The following is a 7,670-nucleotide window of genomic DNA, read 5'->3' on the forward strand; positions in this document are numbered from 1 at the left end:
AGGATAAGTTATGCAGCAAAGTTTAGGTTGATGTGCATTGCCATTGACAAACCGGTGATGTGCTTTGACGTGCATTGCAAGAACACTTGACCAACCGCAATGCCATCACGTAGAATAATAATATTGTACTGCAGCTAAGGCTGTAAAACATCTTGTGAAGTCTTGGTGCGTTGGATTTGTCAGTCACAATCCGTGCATTTCATTGCAGCCCTGGAGGGCTGTGTGTCTGGATGTGACACCAGGCTCAGGGCGTCGAGAAGCGGCAGCTTTTAGCTCCCGAAACATAACGAGAAGTTTCAGCAGAGGTTCTCTGGGGTATCGCACTCTGAGCGCTTCACCTCTAATGCAGGTTGATGTACACATGCAGAATCTTCACTGGAGCCACTTGAGCTTTGGGCGAAAGAACGGCTTGATTCATGACCGGTCCCGAGCGCTGTCATGTCAGATGTGCTGCAGCGTTCACAACGGCGCACTAACTTAACTGATTACGGCTCTTAGTAGACGCTTGGCCTTGGGCGAATCCCTGCCGGAGCAAGGAGGTGGAGGGGTGTGTGTTCTTGAGTAGGTGGATTCTGAGCGTTTCATGATGTAACCGTGCATGTGTTTGTATTTGAACGTCTCCCAATGCAGCGTGTCCGTAGGAGGAACATGCATCCCGAGAGGTAATGTTCCAGAAACGAGTGTTGTCCATTCTCCCGACTGTGAAATTCATTTTGAAATCATTTCAATTAGAGTTGCAAATTATGCAGACGGTACAGCAGCCCGTCGTGCATCGTTGGCTTTTACAGCGCTTCTGCTGTTCACAAATAGAAAATGGGTCGTTTTAAATTTTAACATTTCTGATTTTCTTACCATGTCCTTGCAAAGAGTTGGGGAAAATGCATGAAATATCTTTCTAAGATGTCTTTACTACAGTTAATAATTTTGTGCCATTTAAAACATGCATGTTTCAGTCTAATGAGGTAAAAAGTATATAAGACTAAAAAGCTGTTTGCTCTTCCAAGTTTCTCATTAACCCTCATTTACTAGCTCTTCGCTACACATTTTGCACAATGTTTAGTAATGTACAATTCAAGTTTCAACTGTGAACATTTGCACTCCCCCACTTTACATATTCTGCACAAATGTAGAGTTAATGTTCATTTTTAATTTGTATTTTATATTTTTATCCTCCTGCTTTTTTCACCCTCTCTCTCTGCTCTTATTGTATAGCTTTTACTAAAATCCCTTATCTCATTGTTCTATTATTTATTCTTGTTTTTCTTTTGTCTTTGACAAGCACCAATTTATTTACCAAGACAAATTACTCATACATGTATACATAAATACCTTGGCAATAAACGTGATTCTGATTCTGATGTTGTGTTCTGGACATTTTGACCTAGAAAAGATTTTCTTTTTGAACATGCTAGTTGGACTAAATTTTACTGACTTTGCTCACACAGGGTATAAAAACTTTCCAGAAAAAAAAAAGAAAATAAAAATTGTATTTAATTTACAAAATAAATAAATAAATAAATAAACAAAATAAATAAATAAATAAAAATCTATATATGTAAAGGATTTTCAACAAAAATCTTTTTAGGACTAAACTAGCTGAATATTTTAAGATATAGCATCAACTAAAAGCTGCTGAAGTCTTTTATTGCGAACTGTCGGAATGGTAAATCATATTTTAACGTGCAATTCAATTGCATGTTTTAGCAATGTGCATCAATGCAAGAAAGCAAAATATGAATGATAGTGTGACACAGCTGATCTGAAGGGCAGAGTGACATATCTCACTCTAATCCATTACTCCAGCCACGCGGCCCTCCGATGATATGAAGGTCAGCGTGTGTTAAAATCCTCCATCAGTAAAATGGATGCTTCACATCTCAGTGTGCTACGGCCTCAGCACCACAGGTCTCTGCTGTGTTACGCTTCTCACTGCAGCCCATTTCAGTAAACATCTTCTTTTTTTTCCAATAGTGGTGGCAAACATTCAATGTTTATGAGGCTTCTGGTAGAATAAGAAATTCACATCAGGTAGGACAGGTATGGCAGAGGGCTGCGGCTTTAGCCCGGGGTAAAGGGAAACAACAGCATGGCATATGAAAATGTGAGGTGGAGAGCAGAACCTGCAGCAGCATTAATGCAGAACATTTCCAAAGCGCAATATAAGCCCAGCAGTCAAGACTTTAGGATTTTGCACACTTATTTGAAATAAACCTGCATATGCGGTTGCACTCATTATTGAGGATTTGGCAACCGAGGGGTCAACAGAGGTCAAATTAAAAAGGAACAAAATATGCAAAATACCCTTCGCATTGCCATTAAAAAGTTTGGGGTCAGGAATAAATTAATAGTTTTATTCAGCAAGGATGCATTAAATTAATTACAAGTCTCAGTATAAAGACATTTCTAATTTCACACACAAGATTTATACTTTAAATAAATGCTGCTCTTATAAACTTTTTGAAATTTGAAGCAGTGCAACAGGTTGTTGAGCAGTAAATATGCATATTAGAGTGATTGGTTATTTATTTTGTTTGTTTGTGTTTATTTTTTAAGACAATATATTTATTCCATGCATTACATTGCTCAAATGTGCCTTTCAGATATTTGTGATGTTAAAAGATTAATTTTTCAAATGAAAGCCATTCAATTTGAAAAAATAAATAAATAAAAATGTAAAACATATTATTTAGCAACACAATTGTTCTCAACATTGATAATAATCTGAAATGTTTCTTAAGCAGCAAATAATATTAGAAGTACTTCGGAAGGATCTTGTGACACTGAGTAATATTGCTGCAAATTCAGCTTTGCATCACAGGAATAAATTACATTTTAAAATATACTCAAAAAGAAAACAGTGCTTTTAAATTGTAATAATATTTCAGAATTTCACTGTATTTTTGATAAGTGCAGGTGATTGCATTTGCGCTTGGTGATTATAAGATACTTTGTTAAAAAACATTTAAAAAATCTTACTGAGTCCAGACTTTTGAACTGTAGTGTCTAAAACATTGCAAAACAGCAAGCCGCGGTCCATGCAGGGCATGTTCATGCATTCAGGTTGCACTGTTTTTAATAGTCTGTGCATATGCACATCATATGAACTTATTTGGTTGCGTGCCACGCTTTGCTGCTACCTGTCTCATGTCATGAGGCTCTTTTTTTAAGATGCTGTCAAACTAAAAGTAGTTAAACTTCTAAAATCATGTATTGAGACCCTGTGTTCTGTTCCGTTGCGGTCCGTCTAGCTGTTTTTAAATGCAAGACTGTGTCCTGTGTGACTGACTCCTTTAATTAAAAAAACATGGATAAATACCACAGAGCTCTTGTCAGAAAGTACATTTTCTCTGTGAAGATGTCTGGCATTAAGTCAACTGCTTGAGATCAAAACAAATGCATGCAACTGATTAAAAAGATGCAATGATGTTTGTATTGCAATAAAACCACTTCTTGCTGAAGAAATGTAGGCGTGGGGTTCCCAGTAAATATGATGTTGTAGGTACTATACTGCATTTACATAGATTATGGGATTTTTCATATCCAAATGCAACGGCATGATTCTATTCATAGTTGTGTGCAGTATTCTGTTAATAAAGCATATGACCCTGGGAACCGTTGGCATAACCTACAGTGCCAAGATATGGAAAGGTTTTTAACCAGTCCATTAGCCACAATTGCCTCGTGTAATTATGCAGACCAGCAAACTGATATAACAAGCTTCCAGCTGTCCTATAAGGGTTATAGTATCCTTCTTTTCCAAAAGACAGTGCAGGATTACTGGCATCTACCCGGGCCCTAAGACTGCCTGAGGCTTCAACAGCAAGGTCAGACTATACTACCATATGCAAAGAGCTTGATGACTACTAAAATTATTATTTGTTTGTAATGAATATTTTAAGGTAGTTATTGAGTCATTTGTTTTTATTCATTGTATTAAATTGCAATTTTTCTTTTTTTTCTTTTTTTGCATTTTATTGCATTGCACCAGGTTAGTTTCCGTAATTATTTAGATTTTTTTTTTAACTTAATTTCTGTTTATTTAATTGCATTGTAGTATAATGTACCATTTTAGCTTTTATTTTAGCTTTTATTTTATTATTGTGTTGCATTGAATATATATATATATATATATATATATATATATATATATATATATATATATATATATATATATAATTATTTTATTTATTTTTTACTATATAATACCCTGTCATGGAAAAGTTTGTATGTTTTATGGTGGGTGTGGTATGTTTGCGCAGGTTTGGAGAATATTTGGATATTTGTAGGACATGCTCCTCTGCACTGGGCTACTTGAGTAAATTGTAGAGGGTGTGAAGATCTAAGTACAGCTTTGTTTACTAAATAATTTGCATGATGAACCATAAGCATGCAAGTTTAAGTTAAATTTTTACTTTTTTTTTTTTTTCAAATGGTGTTGCTATGTGCCAGTGCTAGATAGTAACTGATTATATGTAATCTGGAAACATAATCAGATTCAGTATTTGTAATTAGATTTTATATATATATATTTAGTGTTCAAGTGTTGTTTTTATTTTAAATGTATTTTTTTTTTCTTCTTCTCTTCAAGTTAACATTTTCAGGATTTATTTAATGAGCTTTTCCATCAACTCCCAAAGCTGTTGCAGTTCCTTCATAAAACCTGATGATATTGTTGATAACAAGGAATGGAACATATTTTTGACATTAACATGGTGGAAAATCATCCACTTAAAATCTCTGCAATTAGGCCAAAAGTAATCTAAAAGTAATCAAATAGTAGTCAGGATACACTACTCAAGATATGTAATCTAAAAGATTTCATTACTGCAGTTGGACTGCAGTTTTCTTCCTGTCATGACCACAGTTTGTAAGTAATCCATGCAGTTTATGTCAGTAAACTCAAAGTATAGTAATGTGACACTATAAGACACCAGCTTGGTAAAAACCCCATACATGTTTTCCGCATCGTGTTAAGTGAAATGTTCATCACTTTCCTGGCCATGACAGAAGTGTAGATTGACCCCATCTCAGAAATGGACCCGGCTGAAAATGTCAAGCAGAACCGCAGGAACTCGGACCCTATAAGGTCCATGAACGGCACTAATATCACGCTAGTGGCACTCCGGGTCAAACTCAGTCTGTTTCCCTCCTCCCTCGATCTGCGTTTCAGCCAGAAGTTGCAGACGTTATTTTGCTCGTCTTTGACAAAGCGGCCCTCAGATCATCCTCCCGGTGGAGCGTGATAAAACAGTTGTCTCTCGTCTCTCCGGTACACCGCCACAACAGAGGCAAAGCCTAATCTGAGACTTAAGGAAGCTGTCAATTTGACCGCGGTCCCCTGCCAATTATCTCCTGCTGTTCTCCTTTGATACATTTTGATATGTGGCCTTGTCCCCCTCCGCTATCTTTGCAGTGTCAGCTGTGGTTTGAACTCCGCAGAGAGCGTCCCGCACGGCTGTCCAAGCAAATTATTAATTGAAAGTGATCTGGCATCTTGTCACTCTCGACTCCCTTTCTGTTCATGTCTCTGACTGATGTCGACGCTCAGTGTTGTCTGGAGCCCGTAATGGAGTTTCGGCTGGTGTTTGAAGTGCCAGTAATCATGCACTGATGTACAAGATGAGAAGTTAGCGTTTTTAAGGTCACTGGCTGGAATAATGGAATGGTGTTTAATTGAGTGGGTTGCATTTCTATCAGCTCTTCATCTGTGACCAAAGCTGTATTTACAGTCCAAGACAAGTAACATCACTGAGCATTAATCCTCAGTTAGTTATTATTTACAATTTTTTATAGTGCATTGTTTGTATTCCATTCCATTGCATTTTATTTATTTTATTTTTTTATTTTTTGCATTGCATTGCATTGCATAGTTTTAGTTTGTTTTTAATTTTTTATTATTATTGTTTCATTGCATTGCATTACTCATTTTATTTTTTATTTTTTTAAATACTTGATTTATTGCTTTGCATTGCATTTTAATGCATTGCATAATTTTAGTTTTTGAATTTATCACATTTTTATTTATTTTATTGTAGTGCATTATATAATTTTATGTATGCATTTTATTTTTGTAATTAATTTCAGTGCATTACATGATTTTAGTTTTTGTTTCTGATATAATTTTATTTACTATTTAATAATTGTATTTATTTACTTTAATAAATTAGATAACCACATTAAAAAAATTAAGTAATTAGATAATATTATTTCACTGTGCTGTTATTTTAATTGTATTTATTTTATTGCATCACACAAACACACACACACACACACACACACACACACACACATATATATATATATATATATATATATATATATATATATATATATATATATATATATATATATATATATATATATATTACATTTTGTAATGCTGATCTTACAAGAAGGTTTGAAGAGTCTAAATGAAGCTGTATTTAAAATTAAATATTGTTTGCAGGACATCAGAAAGTTAAATTGTCTTTAAGAGAGATATAAGACAAAGATAAGCGTAAGGGAAAGATTTGACACTAAAAATAAGAGCTAACCCAAATCAAACTATTTCCACTTGGCTATAACACAAATATGATGTTTTTTTAAGTCACCAGCTACAATACCAAAATACTGTTTAATTGAGTGGAATGCAAAAACTTTTTTATTTGCAACCAAATCAGTATTTACAATCACGGACATTTGCAAATGCAAAGTAAAATATCCCTAAGCCTTAATTCTCCTGTTTTTTTTCGACATCTAATTTACTTTCTTCACACGTACACATATTTCAGTTAATCTTTTGCAGTGGTGGACAGTAACGGAGTAGCTTTACTTCATTACTGTACTTAAGTACATTTTTCAAGTATCTGTACTTTACTGGAGTAGTTTTATTTTGAGTAACTTTTACTTTTACTTCACTACATTCCAAAGCATAAGATCGTACTTTTAACTTTTAACTACATTTCATAAAACATATCGTTACTCCCTATAATATATCACGTGCTCCGACACGCAGAAGCGGTGTCTGATTCATCATGAACGAACTGAGTCTTTTCAAAATAAACTTTAATCGGATCGCGAATCGCACTAAACGATTCGTTTACGAATTAGAATGATCCGATTGCAGCTGTTCTGGAGTCGACCACTCACTGATTCAAATGAACCGTTTAGTGCGAGTCTCCAGAAGTAAGAACCGGGAGATCTTGTGAGCGTGCGTGCGTCTGATGTTGCTAAGTTATTAATGTCGAAATTTAGGATTAATTATTGTAACTGAAAATCATATTTAGGTCAAAATTGTCAATTGTTTGGGAACTAAATCCGCTGTAAAGAGTGATCTGTTTAAGCCCACTGAAATGCTGACATGCAGACACATCAATCAGCGTCTCTGTGTTTTAGGTTAAAAAAATAAAATAAAATAACCTTAAACTAACACAGATTAAATAAAATAACTCGTGCATGTCCAAATTCCCCGCTACCGTAATATTAACAGTTGTATTAAAATGCTACCATGACATCTGTTTTTATATTGTGTATTAACAGTAACGTTATACATATGTATATTGTTTGGATTAACTAGACAACGTTAGACAGACATGTTTATTCATAACAGTACTGAAAATAAGTAAATATTGTAGCTGATGCTAAATGTCTAGCTAACAAGCTTGCTGGTGCTAACTTGAGGTAATTTTTAT

This window comes from Carassius auratus, chromosome 8 (assembly GCF_003368295.1).
Source record: "Carassius auratus strain Wakin chromosome 8, ASM336829v1, whole genome shotgun sequence".
NCBI classification, from domain to species: Eukaryota; Metazoa; Chordata; class Actinopteri; order Cypriniformes; family Cyprinidae; genus Carassius; species Carassius auratus.